At 46.7% G+C, this 19,076-nt stretch overlaps 1 protein-coding gene and 1 pseudogene across 5 annotated transcripts in view; one reads left to right on the top strand and one right to left on the bottom strand.

Moving 5' to 3' along the window:
• TJP2 (tight junction protein 2) overlaps nucleotides 1-19,076 on the bottom strand; it is a gene marked incomplete at both ends in the record, with an annotated part of 93,110 nt that overhangs the window by 61,470 nt on the left and 12,564 nt on the right. The window lies entirely within an intron of this gene.
• Nucleotides 10,156-10,636, top strand: LOC308272681 (ubiquitin-ribosomal protein eS31 fusion protein-like; annotated as a pseudogene). The gene has a single exon. The product of its transcript is annotated as a ubiquitin-ribosomal protein eS31 fusion protein-like (transcript).

Below are 19,076 nucleotides of genomic sequence, written 5' to 3'. Positions count from 1 at the left end.
CTCTCAGCAACTTAGTGAGACCCTGTTTCCAAATAAAGTATAAAATAGGTCTGGGAGGATAGCCCAGAGTTAGAAAAGCCCCTGGGTTCCACCCCCAGTACCACAAAAAAAGAAAAAGAAAAGAAAAGAAAAAAAGGAAAGAAAACAAAAGTCATAGTTTCTAGCACAAGTAACTTAAAAAAAAAACTGTCAGAGCCAGGTGCAGTGGCGCACGCCTATGATCCCAGTACTTCGGAGGCTGAGGCAGGAGGACCAGAGGATTGAGAGTCGCCACAGCAGCTTAACAAGATTTAGTTTCAAAACAAAAAATAAAGAGAGTTAGGGGTGTAGCTCAGGGGTAGAACACCTCTGGATTCATCCCTAGTAACTGACACACACACACACACACACACACACACACACACACATACACAACACACACATGTTAAAAAAAAAACACACAAACCGGGCGTGGTGGCACATGCCTGTAATCCTAGTAATTGGGAGGCTGAGACAGGAAGATTGCAGGTTTGAGGACAGCCTCATCAAGTAGTGAGACTCTCATCAAACTAGTGAGACCCTGTTTCAAAATAAAAATAAACTAGGGCTCAGGGTGCAGCTCAGAGGTAAAATGTTCCTGGGTTCAATCCCCAGCATCATAAAAAAAAAAAAAATTAAGCTGTTGAGTCTGATTTTTAACCCTCAATCCTCCTGTCTCAGCCTCCCAAGGACTGGGATTACAAGCATGTGCCACCACGCCTGGCTCAGCGAGGGTTTTGGTGAGCAAGAGGCACTGAGACGCAGCGTGAATGAAATAATGACTAGGACAGGTGGGGGCTGTGCAGGGTCCACAAAACAGCACAGGGGAAAGACGGGGGCGGAGGGTGTCCAGAAGAGAACAGCACTCAGCACTCAGCACAGAACATCAGAACAGCCTGTTCCAACCCGCGGCTCCACCTGCACAGCAAAGGACGTGGGGTGGACGGCTGCCTCCACGAAGACCTAACAGGTTCAAGGATGTACCTTTTCAGAGAATACTAATTTCCATGCTTATTTATCTAAGAAGCACCAACCAGCAACCAAATGCCCCAGCCTGTGAGTTGAAGACAAATTACGCTAAGGTAGTGGAGCTATTCAGTGGAGGTCATTATAACTCGGTGCACCTGCAGCAGCAGAATGTACAAGGCTCGCTCGTTCTATGAAGCCGCCTGAGTACTACACACACCTCAGGCAGCGGGGGATCAAGCCAAAGCCCTTCCCTCACAGGGAAGGCCTTTAGCAGAGGGAACAGATAACAAGCAAATGCATATCACATATATTACACCTCAGGTAGCAATATGTGCCACGGGATGGGAGAGAGGAAAGAATGGTAAGAAAGTCTGAATGGCTCTGCAGGGCGGGAACAGCTCAAGCAAAGGTCCTACGGTAGGAAACAGGCTTGGTGTGTTCATGGGAGAAAGCAGGCCGAGTGGGGCTGGGACAGGGTAAGTGACTAGCAAGGAAATGAAATGACCTGCCGTAGCCACAGAAGCACGAGTTATTACCTGGGCTGAAGCCTGAGAGGAGAGAGGTGAGCACCACCCGTGGGGAGGCGTCTGTCCCCATAATCCCAGAGGAGCCCCATGCTGAAAGGTGGCTACCATGTCCGGGGGTGGCAGCCAACAAGGAACAACGGCACGTTCAGAGCCAGGAGTGATGGCGTGCAAGGTGTGTGCAGGATGCTGCCAGCGCTCGGTGTGGCTACGGCGTCCACTGTTTAACTACTCAGGCAGGATTCCACATCCGCAGCATGCACGTGCTTGCAGTACCTTAGACCACAGCTTGGGAGCCTCAGAAGCCCTCCCGAGGCCCAGGACACAGGAGACCAGCTGGTGATGAGAACCGAGGGAAGGACCTCACTGACTGCACAGGGCACCGCGCCTGCGCGCTTTGGAAGTTTTCTTGGAAGCCACACACACCCTGAGGGTCAGCTGTGGCTGGGCCCACTGCACAAGCAGGGAAACTGAGTCCAGGGGGAGGAGGGTCGTGTAGCTCAACAAGGTCAGAGATGGACCTGAAGCTGGTGCTGCACCCTGGAGGAGTTGCTTTCTGCGTGTGGAACATGTCATATGCTTTCCGTGCACTGAACACTTGATAAATGTTAGGCAGATAGCTGGGAGGGAGGGAGGGAGGGAGGGAGGGAGGGAGGGAGGGAGGATGGAAGGAAGGAAGGAAGGAAGGGAGGAAGGAAGGGGAGAGTAAGGCAGCCGATGAGGCTGCGGGTGCAGCTCAGTGAGGCCCCCAGCACAAAATAAGAAAGGAGGGAAGGAGTGGGCACTAATTGCAATCTTGGCAGTTTCCAGCGCGCTCCCACCCGCAGATCAGGTGCCATGGAAAACATCACCCAATAAGTGGCCAGTGGTTTGGGGATGAAGTTTGCTCTGATGTGTGTCAGTACTTAGTTACTGGGGATTGAAACCAGGAGCATTCTACCTCCCATCTATATCCCCAGCCCTGTCTGATCTTTTATTTGGAAATGGACAGCCTAGTTGCTGAGGCTGGCTTTGAACCTGTGATCCTCCTAACTCAGCTTCCCAAGTACTGGTATTACAAGCATGTGCCACCATAACTGATTTGGCCTGGTGTTTATTTTTATTTTGTTTTTTTTTGTGTGGAACTGGGGATCAACCCCAGGGGCATTCATTCTACCTTCAAGCTACACCACCAGCCTTACTTTTTATTCTTTATTTTGAAACAGGGTCTCAGCCAGGCATGGTAGTGCAGGCTTGTAATCCCAGCATTTGGGAGACTGAGACAGGAGGATTGCGGTTCGTGGACAGCCTCAGTTACTTAGTGAGGCCCTCTGCAACTCAGTGAGACCTGGTTTCAAGATAAAGAATAAAAAATAGGGCAGGGGCTGTAGCTCGGAGGTCTAATGCCCCTGGGTTCCATCCCCAGACCCACAAAAAAATAAAATAAAATAAAATAAAATAAAACAAAATAAAATGAAACAGGGTCTCACTAAGTTGCAGAAAGCCTCACTAAGTAGCTGAGGCTGGCTGTGAACCTGTGATCCTCTTGTCTCAGCTTCACAAGTACTAGGATTACAAGTGTGTGTCACCACGCCCAGCTCTGGCCTGGTATTTTTATGTTCTGTTTGTTTTATCATTTTAGAAACCAACTTAAATCCTGAGAGTGTCTAAATAAACAGCTAACTAGCCTAGGATGCACACGCAAACCACAGCCTGCTCCCTCTAGCTGGAAATAGGAGTTTTGTGGTTTTTTTCTCTTCCCCCAGAAATTATTGGTCTTATTTTAATTGCTCTGAATCTAGACAAAACTGTGCTCACTGGACACAATTTAAAAACACCTGCCAAAGCTGAGCATGGTAGTGTATATAATCCCAGTACTTGGGAGGCTGAGACAGGAGGATCACAGGTTCACAGCCAGCCTCAGCTACTTAGTGAGGCCCTCTGCAACATAGTGAGACTGTTTCAAAATAAAAAATAAAAAATAGGGCTGGGGATGTAGCTCAGAGGTAGAATGCACCTGGGTAAAACCCCCAGTACTGCAAAAATAAAAAAAAAATAAAAATACCAAATAAAAATATATTTAAAAAAATAAAAAATAGCCAGGCATGGTGGCGCATGCTTGTAATCCCCATGCTTGGGAGGTGGAGACAGGAGGATCATGTAGGTCCGAAGCCAGCCGTGTTGGCTTAAGAGACCTTGTTTCCAAATAAAAAGTATAAAATAGGTCTGGGAGTATAGCCCGGAGGTAGAAGGGTTTCCAGGAACCCAAGTACCACCAAAATAAATAAATGAATAAATAAATAAATAAATAAGCCTGCCAAATATAAAGAAGCTGCTATGTCTGTCTGTCTGTCTGTCTGTCTGTCTCTCTCTCTCTCTCTCTCTCTCTCTCTCTCTCTCACACACACACACACACACACACACACACACACACACACACATGGCAGGAAATTAGCTCAATTAGTTTTCTTCCTTAAAGCAACTAATTGCCAAGTTTGGTGGCACATGCTTGTAATAGCAGTACTTAGGAGGCTGAGACAGGAGGATCGCGCAGGTTCAAAGCCAGCCTCAGCTACTTAGTGAGGTGCTCAGCAACTTAGTGAGATCCTGTTTCAAAATCAAAAATAAAACAGACCTAGGATGTAGCTCAGAGGTAGAATGCCTCTAGGTTCAATTTCTAGAAATACACACACACCTACCTTAAGAAACTTGCTATAATAAGACTCTTGTGACCAGGAGCTGGTCACAACTGGATCCAGGTCTGCATGAGAGTGATTTTAATAAGATGTTCAGGGTCAGCTGGACATGGTGGCACACACTTGTGACCCTAGCATTCAGGAGGCTGAGACAGGAGGATCAAGGTTCCCGGAAAGCCTCCGCTACATAGCCCTTTTGCAACTCAGTGAGACCCTGTTTCAAAATAAAGGCTGGGGGTGCAGCTCAGAGGTAGAATGCCCCTGGGTTCCATCTCCAGTACTGCAAAAAAAAAAAAAAGATGTTCTGTGTATACACACACACACACACACACACACACACACACACACACACCAGGTAATTACAGTGAAGGCCTCTGTGCTCATAGTTTTGGTACACTGAGTTACAGATATAATTAACAGGCCTTATTTGTAATTATAAAGAAGCCATTAATAAGGCAAAAGGAAGGTGCTAATTTGGCAACAAAGATGCAGTCCTGCCTACCCTGTGATTTTACCTCTGACTCAGCCCATACAACATGAAAACATACCTTCACTTTAAAAAAACAAACATACATACAAACCCCATAATAGGTCACAAGATAGAGAAAATTATAAACTGCTTTGTCAAAGGTAGGCTTGAAAAGCAATCATTAGAGTTGCTCAGTTAAACCTGCGTGACACACTCAAAGTCAACCGAGGCCTCCCAGGCCCACACCGCCCGGAGGATGCTCAGAAGGACAGCAGTGACTCGCCGGAGGCCAGGGGCCAGTTATGCCCATAGGAAGCTGTACAGAGGCCAGAGCCTGAAGACAGGCCATTCCTTTTGGAATTGGGGGATAAATGGAGGCTAAAAGAAACTCACTCTTGCATTACGCACAGCTGGGAGCTTGTTAGAAAGGCAGATTTATAAGCTGAACGTGGTGGCACACGCTTGGAATCCCCACGCTTGGGAGGCTGAGACAGGAGGCTCGCACAGGTTCGAAGCCAGCCTCAGCTACTTAGTGAGGCTCTCAGCAACTAGTGAGACCCTGTTTCCAAATAAAACAGAAAATAGGTCCGGGGGTATAGCCCAGAGGTAGGAAGCCTCTGGGTTCCACCCCCAATATCATTAAAAAAAATGCAGATTATCTCGAACCCAGTCTCCAACCAGACAGATGAATACACACTATAACTAGCCCCCCATGAAGAATCTGCACGTTAGAGTCTGAGGAGGGCTCCCTAGCACCGCCCTCCCCAGAACATTATGCCTGCACCGTGTCCTGCAGCTGCACTGTCCACACGCAAGCCGCCAGCCGCATGTGGCCACTGCAACTGAGGGACCGGATTAAGTGAAGTGAATTCAGTAAAGTTAAACTTCACTTAATCTTCTGGGCGTGGTGGCGCACACCTGTAATCCCAGCACTTGGGAGGCTGAGACAGGAAGATTGCAGGTTCATAGCCAGTCTCAGCTGCTTAGTGAGGCTCTCAGCAACTTACTGAGACCCTGTTATTCTTTCTTTCTTTCTTTCTTTCGGTGGTAGAACCCAGAGGCTTTCTACCTGCAGGCTACACTCCCAGACCTATTTTATATTTTATTTGGAAACAGGGTCTCACTAAGTTGCTGAGAGCCTCACTAAGTAGCTGAGGTTGGCTTCGAACCTGTGTGATCTTCCTGTCTCAGCCTCCCAAGCGCGGGGATTACAAGCGTGCACCACCACGCCCGGCTCATATGTTATATTTTCTTAAACTTAACTTTGTATATGAAATTTTGAATAAAAATAAACTACATTTAATTTGAAAAAAGTGGGCTGGGGGTGTAGCCTGTGGGTATAATGCTTCTGGGGTTCAATCCCCCGTTCCACAAAAAATAAATTAAGATATCATAAACTGGATAACTGCCATGTTTTTTGTTGCTTTTTGTTTTTGTTTTGTCAGTACTAGAAATCAAACCCAGGGCCTGGCACATTCTAGGCAGGCACTCTGCACTGAACCCACCCCAGCAGGGATGTGTTTGCATGTGTTTTAGCACCGGGACACTTTGCACAAGGATGAGTGCACAGTACGCCATTAGAAAACCCAGAGAGAAAAACAAAGAACTGCTGGTCATTCTGGAACACACCCAGCAAGGGGAGGGGGCGGTAAAGACCAGAGACAGGAAGGGGAAAGGTGAGGTTTCCTCTGTCAACCTCCCAGACAGCCGCCATGCAGGGGCCAAAGCCCAGCTACTGAAAGCAACGAAATGCGAATCAACACGCTTTGCTGGCCATTATGAGGCAGAAAACCGAGCAGACACAGGGGCAAGCCACACCTAAGCAGTTAGGCGTCTCCTAACTTTTTCCCTGTGACAAAACTTAAAAAAGTAAGAAGTTCAGATGTTTGGAACAGCCTTCTTTCTAAACTTAGAAACAAGACTTTATTCTTTTACGTAGTAACTTGTACGCCATTATTATATAAACTAGTTAAAGTGGCAGTCTTTACATTGTTTTCCTTTACTGATAACATGGGAAATTTCAGACATACAGAGATAGATACATACTTTTTTCTGGGGGTGGGTACTGGGAATTGAACCCAGGAGCATTTACCTTGTAGCTACACCCACAGCCCACCCCCTTTTTTTGTGACAGGGTCTTGCTAAGTTACTGAGGCTGGCCTCCAACCTGTGATCTTCCTGTCTCAGCCTCCCAAGTACTGGGATTACAGGTGTATGTGGTAGGGGCAATATATTTTTAAATTCTGAATTACACAGTATTGGGTTTCTCAAAAGAAAATCATCCTTGCCTATTAACAAAAATTATTAAAAGAGAGAGTATCTGATCTTAAAACATAAAAAAACCAAATTCAACTTTTTCCCTTTTGCGGAATTCGTGTTCAGGAAGTCAGCAAAAAAGACCCATGCGTGTAACAGATGTAGAATCCACTAGGTGGCGCCGTGGTGCAAAAATTAAAAAGTTGACATTTTCCGTCAAATTAAAAAATTCAAAATGTAACTTAGGGAAAATTAAAAATGGATTTTAATAACTATAATAAAACCCTTCAACTATAGCTCTTACAAAAAGCTAAGATAAATTTACGGGATAGTGGAGAAATAAAGGCAGAACACACACAAAATGTTCCTTAACACAAAGCGATCAGGGAGTTCGTAGTTCCCTATGGAGCTTCAGATCCTCCTCTGAGTACTGTGGGGAAACTCAGTGAATCTAAGATTCCTAGGAATTGACAGCTCGTTCCAATTGTTGATCTCTGGACCTAGCTGGTGCGGCAGAACAGTTTCCAGGAGATAGCGCTTTAGGAGTTAGACACTTTCGGTTAGAAAGTGGAATCCCGCCGAGCTGGTGGTGCGCATCGGTAATCCCAGTACTCGGGAGGCTGAGGCGGGAAGATCGCAGGGTCTCAGCCAGCTCAGCATCTTAGTGAGGTCCTCTACAATGTGCGCCACGCCCGGCAATTCAAAATAAAGAATAAAAAATAAAGCGGGGGGTGTAACTCCAAGGTAGAATGCCCCTGAGTTCAATCCTCAGTGCCAAAAAATAAAAAATAATAATAATAAATGGAATCTGTTCCACAGTTCATTCAATCAGTACCGCTTCTGCATCCGGTTTTATACAGAGCATTGGAGCGTACACAGATGCTCACCGGCTTAAGAATTCTTTTACTTTGCCGGGCGTGGTGGCGCACGCTTGTAATCCCCGCGCTTGGGAGGCAGAGACAGGAGGATCGCGCAGGTTCGAAGCCAGCCGCGCGCGCTGGCTTAGGAGACCCTGTTTCCAAATAAAAAAATGTAAAAATAGGTCTGGGAGTGTAGCCCGTAGGTAGAAGGGCTTCCAGGAACCCCAGTACCACCAAAAAAAAAAAAAAAAAAAGAATTCTTTTACTTTGAAACTGAGGGAAAACCTGAGGAGGCCCATTAGGTTCGCTCCCAGTTACTTGCTTTTACCACTAAATTGAGAAGTTGTTTGAATAATAAATAGATCCTCTGATGTATGGTCACTTATGGTTTGTTTTGCAGGAATTTGGAGGGAGACTTGTGCAGCTCAAACCAGTTGAACCCACCTCCCCTCACTGGGGCCCATGCAGGCGTCAGAGGACCAAAACCTGTACCTGCGGGTCTTGGTAACGCCACCATTTTCAAATTTTGTGTCCTGTGAAGAGCCATGAAGTGTGATTTCGCACGCATAGAGCACAGGCCATGCACGTTTCCTTGGCTCTCATGACCTCCCCCCCTCTCCCCGCGCCCTGGACAGCCAGGCCTCTAAACCCCACCCACAGGGAGACAGAGTTGAGGCTTGTGCTGTGAGTTTTGCACAATCGTGGTGTTAGTGATTGCACACTGTGTTGGGCAAAACGGGCCTGGTTCAATGACAACTTTTCATTGATGGGAAAGTAACACAGTGGACCCCTCACTTCAGACTCTGGTCTCACATCTTTTCCTACAGTATGGCTACCGTGTGTGGCAGGAGGACACGCCCTCCCCGTTCCTTCTCAGCCTGGAGAAGATCAGCACCAGGGTTCTCTGCTAAGCCGCCGTGCAGGGTAGGTCAGGGGATTACATACACTGTTTAATTATGGCACTTTCTGATTTTGTTTTTGTTTTTCAGTACTGGGGTTCAAACCCAAGGGCAATCATTCTACCTCTGGGCGATTCCCCCAGCCCTTTTTTTCTTTTCTTTTCTTTCTTTTCTTTTTTTTAAACAAGAGCTTGCTAAGTTGCTGAGGCTAGCCTTGAACCTGAGACGCTCTTGTCTCAGCCTGCCAAGTATTGGGGTTACAGGCATGCGCCACCATGCCTGGCTTAATAACACTGTCAACTTAGGATATGACCCCATGGGAGTGGAGGAGCATCTATAAGAAACATGAAGTTCATAGGCCAACAGGGATCAGGCATAGGACAAGGAACCATTCAGCAACTATGAAACTAAAAAGTATGATGAGAAAGCACAGAAAGGTCTAGAACAGGACCGCTGCAGGGAAATCGAGGTGGCTTTCCTTCTCAGGGCTCCTGAGGAAGCAGAGAATGTGATGTGGCCCCTGGAGGGAGGACAGAAAAGACCAACCAGCTGGGTGCAGAGGGAGGCAGATGTAGCCACCAGGAGATAGATGGGCCTGGGTCTCAGAAAGGATCTTGGTCAGCAGTACTTGGAGGCTGAGACAGGAGGATCGCAGGTTCGCAGCCAGCCTCAGCAGCTTAGCAAGGCTCTTAGCGACTTAGCAAGACTCTATTTCCAAATAAAAACTAAAACAGGGTTGGGATGTAGCTCAGAGGTGGATCATTCCCTGGATTCAACCCTCAGTACCATAAAAGAAAACTTTTTAAAAAAGAACTACTCATCTGAAAGATGTACAAGCCCACCAACACCTGTCTATTTCAAGAAAATTCAAGTAAGGACTTCTGCATTTGAGAAGGTGACAAGCTTTTGTTTCCCCTGGGTGCTGGGGGGCGCTGAGGAGCAGAGAACACAACACACCAAGCCTTCTCCAGCTGCTAAGTCGTTCCAGGCCCTGGATGTCACTAACCAGCTATCTGCGCCTGGAATTCTCTGAGCATCCCACGGACAGGATTCCTGTGAGAACTAAATGAGAATCTTACCTGGGTGTTTTGTAAACTGCAAAGTAATACACAAAGGAGGGGTGCTTCTATTACTAATGTAAGCCCCCCCTCTAAAATAGTCAACAGTGATATATTTTAAAAAGACTGCTCCTTCAGATTATGTGCATCTACTGTGCACTGTGGGTCCCGGCCCCCTACTGGGGATGGAACCCCAGAGGCATTCTACCTCTGAGATACACCCCCAGCTCTATTTTTTTATTCTTTTATTTTTAAACAGGGTCTCACTGAGTTGCAAAGGGCCTAAGTAGCTGAAGATGTCCACAAACCGGGATCCTCCTATCTCAGCCTCCCGAATGCTGGGGTTACAAGGGTGGTCCACCACATCCAGCTGCACTGAGCTTTCAAAACGAGTCCCAAGCTTCCAGGTCTGCCATCCACCGCCAAGATGCAGATCTTCGTGAAAACCCTCACAGGGGAAGACCATCCCTCTCGGGGGAAGACCATCACGCTCGAGGCTGAACCTTCAGATACTATAGGAAATACAACGGCCAAGATCCAGGATAAGGAAGGAATTCCTCCTGATCGGCAAAGACTGCTATTTGCTGGTAAGCATCTGGATGCACTTTGTCTGACAACAACATCCCAAAGAAGTCCACCCTCGGTCTTGTGTTGAGGCTTCGTGGTGGTGCTGAGAAAAGGAAGAAGTCTTACACCACTCCCAAGAAGAATAAGCATGAGAGAAAGAAGGTTAAGATGGCTGTCCTAAAATACTCTAAGGTGGATGAAAACGGTAAAATTAGTGGTCTTCTCCGGGAGTGCCCGTCAGATGAATGTGGTGCTGGAGTGTTTATGGCGAGCCACTTTGACAGACAATATTGTGACAGTGTTGCCTGACTTACTGCTTCAACAAACCAGAAGACAAGTAATTGTGTATGGGTTAATAAAAGACACGAGTTAACACAAAATAAATAAATAAAGCCGGGCGTGGTGGCGCACGCTTGTAATCCCCACGCTTGGGAGGCTGAGACAGGAGGATCACACAGGTTCGAAGCCAGCCTCAGCTACTTAGTGAGGCTCTCAGCAACTTAGTGAGACCCTGTTTCCAAATAAAATATAAAACAGATCTGGGAGTACAGCCTGGCGGTAGAAAGCCCCTGAGTTCCACCCCCAGTACCAATAACTAACTAAATAAATAAATAAATCTCTATCTTCAGAATGACACAATACAGCTCCTGCTTCCAGAGTGACATTTGTTATTAGGATGTACAGAGAACCATGACTGCTCACTGGGCCGGGGTGTCAGTCCCTGAGATGTGCCTGAGCCCAAAGCCCTTCTAAGCCGAGCCAGAGGAACACGACACCACTAGTTCTTCTGTCGAACATTCCTCTAAGACTCTGAGCCCAGCCTGGTGTACTTTACTGTTCCTCTAAAGTTTCCTCTGACAGGAAGTAATGAATTGTCTGAAAATGAAATAGCCAACAACCTAGAAACATAACAAACAATATAAGGCCCGAAGTTGGAATCCAGAGGCAAGGACATCGAAAACCCAGTGGGACATCTCAGTTGTATGGCTTTTCTCCATCCTAGAAAAGAAAGCGTGCTTTGAGGTATACTTCCACCACATTTTCTTATGTAATATCACCGCTTAGCCCAGAAGAAACCTACACCCTTCTCAAGGGGCCCCTGTTATCTGGTCAGTTTCCTAGCCTGAAACCAGAAACAGCCTCCAGCACTTAAGCACAACCAACCCTGCCCCTTTTTCTTTCTACAGCCAAGATGGCCCATGGATAGGTGCGGCCTCCGCAGCAGGGTGTCCTGACCGTCTCTATTCCCAGATCCCCAAAGAACAGGCGAGAAACCAATGCACTGCTCTAGGGGGTACGGGATCCCCAAGGGCCAGCTAAAGGAGCAGAGAGTGATTTTTTTTTGGTGGTGGTACTGGGGGTGGAACCCAGAAGCTTTCTACCTCCGGACTATACTCCCAGACCTTTTTTCTATTTTATTTGGAAACAGGGTCTCACTAAGTTGCTGAGAGCCTCACTAAGTAGCTGAGGCTGGCTTTGAACCGTGCGATCCTCCTGTCTCAGCCTCCCAAGTGTGGGGCTTACAAGCGTGCGCCACCACGCCCGGCTAGAGAGTGAATATTTTAAGTGGGGAGGGCCAAGGGGTGAAAATGAGAATAACCATAGGTCGTGGTTCCTACCTGTCTGCTGGGGGAAGTGTTCCAAGACCCCCATAATGCCTGAAAGCACAAAGCACAGCACAACGTAACCATTTAAAAACATGAGGATGCCAGGCATGATAGTGCGCACTTGTAAGTTCAGTACTTGGAAGGCTGAGACAGGAAGATCGCAGGTTCAAAGCCAGCCTTGGCAACTTAGTGAGGCTCTCAGCAACCTAGTGAGACCCTGTTTCCAAATAAACATTTAAAAATCGGGCTGGAGGTGTAGCTTGGAGGCAGAATGCCTCTGGACTCAATCCCTAGCAACAATCATCATCATCATCATCACGACAGTGCTTAGCTAGTGGGCAGGGGGCAAAGGCTACCAAGCAGCTGGAAGCAGTTTGCTAAGCCCTAGCCTACGCGTGTGCGTGGGCCTGTCATGGAGAATGGGTGTGCCGGTGCCTGTTCACCAAAACACGCTGTCACCTGCGAGGTGGGCTCGGAAAAATGCGTGCCCTTGCTAGGCGTGGTGGCGCGTGCTTGTAATTCCCAAGCTTGGGAGGTGGAGACAGGAGGATCGCGCAGGTTCGAAGCCAGCCGCGCGCGCTGGCTTAGGAGACCCTGTTTCCAAATAAAAATAAAATAGGTCTGGGAATGTAGCCAGGAGGTAGACGGGCTTCCAGGAGCCCCGGTACCACCAAAAAAAAAAAAAAAAAGATGCACTACCACATCCAGCGCAGAATCTGTCAGAACTATAGGTCCACCAGGTGTCACAGGCAAGCGGGCACCAGAAGCAACCTTAGACTGTGCTTAGAAACAACTACCCCACTGAGGCTGGCCCTGGGTCCTGAGGAAGAACCGCGCAGTGGGGGGCTGTGGCGGAAGAGACAGCAGCACCCTAATCCAGCTTCAGGGGGAAAAATATACAACCAAAGTCTAGATTTAAATCCTTCCCAGCACATGTATGGGGAAAGATATACAGAAGAAATATGTCCAACACAACACAGAGAACTTCCTCTGCCCCAGGCTAGATGCTCTGGATTTCAGCTTCTTCCTCCCAGAACCCAGTCCCCAAACCAACACCTGGTACTCCACAATACCTGGTCAGTCACCAAAATGTCCTGGCTTCCAAATTCCCAGTCTTTATCTCTCATTGAAACTCTCACTGTAACAAGGCATTGCTTGCAGCTAGGTATTAGAAGAATCTGACCGATCTACTTCACACTAACTGTGAGTGTCTGATAGCCTAAACTTCCCGGAGCTATTTGATGTTTTAAGGGACACACTGTATTTCTGGCATGGTGGCACACACCTATAATCCCAGCACTTGGGAGGCTGAGCCAGGAGGATCACAGGTTCAGCAACTTAGGGAGACTCTGCTTCCAAATAAAAAATAAGTGGGGCACGGTGGCACAAGCCTGTAATTCCAGAACTTGGGAGGCTGAGACTGGAGGACCACAGGTGGGAGGATAGCCTCAGCACACAGTGAGACTCTCATCAACCTAGCAAGACCCTGTTTCAAAATAAAAGTGAGCTCAGAGTGTAGCTCAGGGGTAGAATGCCCCTGAATTAACTACCCACTACCACAGAAACAAATCAAAAGAGGTGCACTTTGACTCTAAAGAAACACGAAGGGGTTCTTTTCTCTCCCTCTCTCTCCCCCTCTCTCTCTTTTAGTTCCTGAGTACTGAATTCAGCAGCATTTCTACTTCTGAGCTACTGGGCCCTCCCAGACCCTATGGGCATCTGATTAGGCCTGTACAGAGTCCTCCTGGGAGCACCTGGGAACTGAACTGGGTGCCTGTCCCCAACATACCGGTAACATCTGTAGAAACTGGGGACACGGCCTCAGAGCTGCTCCCCAGCTCTAGCATGTGTACTTCAGATTCATGGGTCCAGTACTACAAAACTGCAGGTCCCTACCCGGTGTGGGGGCGCACATCTATAGTCCCAGCTACTCAGGAGGCTGAGGCAGGAGGACTGCAAGTTCAAGGCCAGCCTGAGCAAGTGATGGAGGCCCTGCTTCAAAATTTTAAAAACAAGTTTTATAGGGCTGGGGATGTAGTGCTGTGGCAGAATTCTTAGCTAGCATGTGCAAAGCCCTGGATTCATTCCCGGCGGCAACAAAACAAAACAAAAATCCACAAAGCTGCAGGTTCAAACCATTGCCAAGCCTCCTGCAAAGCGCTTCTTGGAGGCTTGGAGGGGTGCAGTGAGAGAGACAATGTGTCCTGTATTCAAACATCACTTGGTACCCAAAAAATATGTACAGTTTTTAGATGTCAGTTAAAAAAGAAGGTACAGAGCTGGCTGCGGTGGCACATACCACCCAGCCCCAGCAATTTAGCAAAAAGAGGGAGGGGGAGGAGCTGGGTGTGGTGGTGCACCCTTGTAATCCCAGCTTTTGGGAGGTTGAAACAGGAGGATGGGGTTAGAGGCCAGCCTCAGCTACCTAGTGAGGCCCTCTGCAACTTAGACCCTGTTTCAAAATATAAAGAATAAAAAATTAGGGCTGACGGTGTAGCTTGGAGGTAGAATGCCCCTGGATTCCATCCCTAGCACCATAAAGGAGGAGGGAGTAAGCACCCAGGAGTTTATCATCACATTCCAGCCCTCTGGTTCACACCTTTTCCTTTCTCTTCCTTTTACCCTAGTTTACTGGGCAACTATGCAAAGCCAGGCCTATGCAAAGAACCAGACCCGCCCCGAAGCATTGATCACACAACACCCCCCCCAACTAAGCAGAATCCAGGCCCCTCACTGGAAACACGGCTCTCCCCAGAGTTTAAACACATGCACTCAAGTTTATATCCGAGGCCTTTTTCTGCAGTACATTGTTTCCAAGCAATTGTTGTGATTAAGCTCTTCCCAATCAAAAAGCTTATATTGTTGGAAGATAACATAGCCGACTTCACTAACATGCCCAGTATATTCAAGTTAGAACGGTCAAGACACCAAGTGCCAGAAACAAAAGCATCCCAGTTCCTATGACACTTCACTGCATAAATTATTATTCTAAATATAAAGCCAAAGAAAGTCTGATAGTTTAAGAGATAGATACCTGTTGGAGTTTTTTTTTTTTTCTTTTTTTAAAGTAGGGGGTTTCACTCCTGGGATATAATAACCCAATCAGGTCAACATTTATATTTAATCATCCAATCATCCTCAAAGACAATTCAGAAGAATGTAATTGCTTGGAACTTACCACTAAACCAGGAGATTCCCCTCCACATAGATGCATGTGTACACTTCTTTGCTTGATTCTATTAATAGGCAAGAGAAAGTCTTCCAGGCAGCGCACACTAACTGCAAAGATTCTCTGTAGTTAATAATAAGGAGCACAGCTGGGCATGGTAGCCCATATCTGTAATCCCTGTACTTGGGAGGCAGAAATAGGAGGGTCACAGGTTCAAGGACACCATCAGCAATATAGCAAGACTCTCAGCAACCTGACAAGACCCTGTTTCAAAACAAAAAATTTTAAAAAGCCTAAGGATGTATGTAGCTTGGAGGTAGAATGTTCTTTTCTGTCAAAGGAATAGTTTAACTTAAAAGCTCATCTTGAGCCGGGCGTGGTGGGTGGTGCATGGCATTTGGGAGGCTGAGACAGGAGGATTGTGGTTCACACCCAGCCTCAGCTATTTAGTGAGGCCCTGTTTCAAAATAAAGAATAAAAAATAGGACAAGGGGTGCAGCTCGGAGGTCAAATGGCCCTGGGTTCCATCCCCAGACCCACCCAAAAAAAAGCTATTTTGTAGCCTGGTAGGGAGAGATTGCAGGTGTCAACCTCTCCCCTGCGCTCCCCTGTAGCTGACCAGGAAGAATGTGAAGATGTAACTCCCACCAATAGGGGTTCAGCACAGGAGCTTTGGGGCAGGAACGTAAGGCCCACCGGGCTCTTGTCAGGTGCTCTCCCATACCTGGGAGCACCCTTTTTTGGGGAAAAAAAAAAAAAAAAAAGTAAAATAGCTTTGCCAAACAATGTTCAAACACGTGTCTTTGTGTGTGTGTGTGTGTGTGTGTGTGTGTGTGTGTGTGTGTGTGTGTGTGGTACTGGGGTTCCTGGAAGCCCTTCTACCTCCGGACTACACTCCCAGACCTATTTTATATTTTTGAAACAGGGTTTCTTTCGCCAGCGTGGCTGGCTTCGAACCAGTGCGATCCTCCTGTCTCTGCCTCCCAAGCGCGGGGATTACAAGCGTGTGCCACCACACCCAGCACGTGTCTTTTTTTAATGCCATAAAATTAACTTCTAACAATTGCTAATTTTTTTTTCTGGATAAAGTAAATTGCAAACAAAATATTCTGAAATTTAGCAATGCCTTACCTACTTTCACTTATTTCTCTATTTTTTCAGACAAGGAACTCACTATGTCGCCAGCCTACCCTCAAACTTCTGAGCTCTGGATGAGCCTCCTGCCTCGGCCTTCTGAGGAACCAAGACTCCTGCTGCGTGCTACTGTGCCTGGAGTAGTTCTATTTTTAACCTAGTTCTGTTTCTCCACATTTTTCAGCAGAAAGCCCACAAAGAAATTTATCTTTAAAAAGCAGGTGACAGCCGGGCGTGGTGGCGCATGCTTGTAATCCCTGCTTGGGAGGCGGAGACACGAGGATCGCACAGGTTCGAAGCCAGCCTCGGCTACTAGTGAGGCCCTTTGCAAACTCTGTGAGACCCTGTTTCCAAATAAATTATAAAATAGGGCTGGGGATGTAGCCCGGAGGTAGAAAGCACCTGGGTTCCACCCCCCAGTACGAAAAAAAAAAAAAAAAAAAAAAAAAAAGCAGGTGACTAATAGTGGGAACTCCCAGGACACAGGAAGAGGAAGACATGATGGCACTCTTTACCTTAAGTCCCTAACTTTTGTGAAGTCTCCGTTTCTGCCAGAACTTGATTCGTTTTCTTAAAAGGATTTAGTCAGGTGAGGTGGCACACACTTGTAATCTCAGTACTTGGAAGGATGAGTCAGGAAGATCACAGGTTCGATGCCAGCCTAAGCAACTTAGTGAAGCCCTCCACAACTTAGTAACTTAAAGAGGCCCGCCACAACTAAGTGAGACCTTATTTCAAAATAAAAATAAAGTAGGACTAAGGGTTTAGCTTGGAGGCAGAATCAATCAATCAATAAATAAAATTAAAGGGTGTTGTCAAAAAATTTGTTATATGTAAAAATACACAAAGCAAACTAAGCATGATGGCACACACCTATAATCCCAGTTCTTTGTTTTTGGGGTTTTGGGGGGGGTTTTTGGTGGTACTGGGGTTCCTGGAAACCCTTCTACTTCTGGGCTACACTCCCAGACCTACTTTTTATATTTTTATTTGGAAACAGGGTCTCCTAAGCCAGCTGCTTCGAATCTGCGCGATCCTCCTGTCTCTGCCTCCCAAGCGCGGGGATTACAAGTGTGCGCCACCACGCCCGGCTAATCCCAGTACTTTGAAAGCTGAGACTGGAGAGTCACACGTTCAAGAACAGCTTCAGCAATTCACTGAGACCATCAAAAATATAGCAAAACCCTGTTTCAAAACAAAAATATAAAAATAAAATAGGACTGGAGGTGTAGCTTGGAGGTAGAATGTCCCTGGGTTCAATCCCCAGTGCGGGAGAGGGGGGATCACCTGCTCCCTCCTCCAATTGTACTACAGACATCTGGGGCAGAAATATAATACTTAGGGCTGGGGTGTGGCTCAATAATAGAAAATTTGGGAGGATTTTTAAAGTTTTTTGGGGAAAGGGGGTAATGGAGATGGAACCCAGGGGCCTTCTACCTCCAGGCTATACTCCCAGCCCTATTTTATATTTTATTTGTTTTTATTTTGTTTTGTTTTTGCCGTTCTGGGGATGGAACCCAGAGGCATTTGACCTCCAAACTACACCCCTGCCCAATTTTTTATTCTTTATTTTGAAACAGGGTCTCACTGAGTTGCAGAGGGCCTAAGTAGCTGAGGCTGTCCACAAATCACGATCCTCCAGTCTCAGCCTCCCAAATGCTGGGATTACAAGTGTGCGCCATCACGCCCGGCGCTATATTTTATTTAGAAACAGGCTCTCACTAAGCTGCTGAGAGCCTCACTAACTAGTTGAGGCTGGCTTCAAACCTGCGCAATCCTCCTGTCTCGGCCTCCCAAGCACAGGGATTATGATGCCTGGCTAGTAAAAGACCATTTTGCCTAGCACCAACAAGGTCCTGGATTCAGTCCCCAGCACAGCTAAACACACACATAAATATAAAGTGTAAATGTAAATATAAACATAAACACATATGCACACATATTTACATATACACATATACAAATGTTATATTTATATTTAAACCCAAGCTTTTTTGCTGAGGGGGTGAATTAGGTCACTGCCCAGGAGAAGTTCCCTCCAGCTCTATTTTCTCTTCTCCGAACACTGAAACCCTTTGTTCATTGTATCAGCCACTGTAAACTGTTTGGACATCCATTGTTAGCTCTGGCAGACTCAAAGTCTGGAGAAAAAGAGATAAAATGGGATTCTGTCAATGTATTTCTAGCAACTCAAACCTAAGCAAGCGCTGTGACAGCTGGCTCCGCTCCCTGCTCACCGTGGCTGAAATGAAGTTACTGGTCACACTTAGAAATCTTTGCACTTAGAAATTCACCCTCCTTATTTCAAATGTCCATGCAAAACGCCTGAAGAAGTAGTACTGTACCCTAGACAGAAGGTTAAAAAGTTAACCCATGAATCACATGACCACCGTTTCTAGCTGCCCTAAAACAGTCATCAACAGTAAAAGTAAAGTAGGTCAGAGTTACGGGGAAAATGATTTGAATGAGAGAAAAGATTAATTGGTATTCTAAAACTCAGAAAAACTCAGTTCCTTCTACATATGACAGAGAGGACATTGCCAAAATGAATTTAAGATTTGTGTGTGTGGGGGGGGGGGGTTTACTGGGAATTGAGCCCAGGGGCATTCTACCTCCAAGTTACACCCCCAGACCTATTTTTATTTTCGAACAGGGGCTTGCTAGGTTGATGAGAATCTCACTACTTGTGAAGGCTGTCCTTGAACCTGCGATGCTGATTTCTCAGCCTCCCAAGTGCTGAGATTATAAATGTGTGCCACCACACATGGCTTTTTAATTTTTTTAATTTAATGATTGATTGATTGATTGATTGATTGATTGGAGTGTGGTACTGGGGATGGAACCCAGGGGCCTTCTATCTCTGAGATGTAC

Source organism: Muscardinus avellanarius (assembly GCF_963383645.1).
Source record: "Muscardinus avellanarius genome assembly, chromosome: 13".
Taxonomy (NCBI): Eukaryota; Metazoa; Chordata; class Mammalia; order Rodentia; family Gliridae; genus Muscardinus; species Muscardinus avellanarius.
This window is presented reverse-complemented; position numbering and strand designations above follow the sequence as displayed.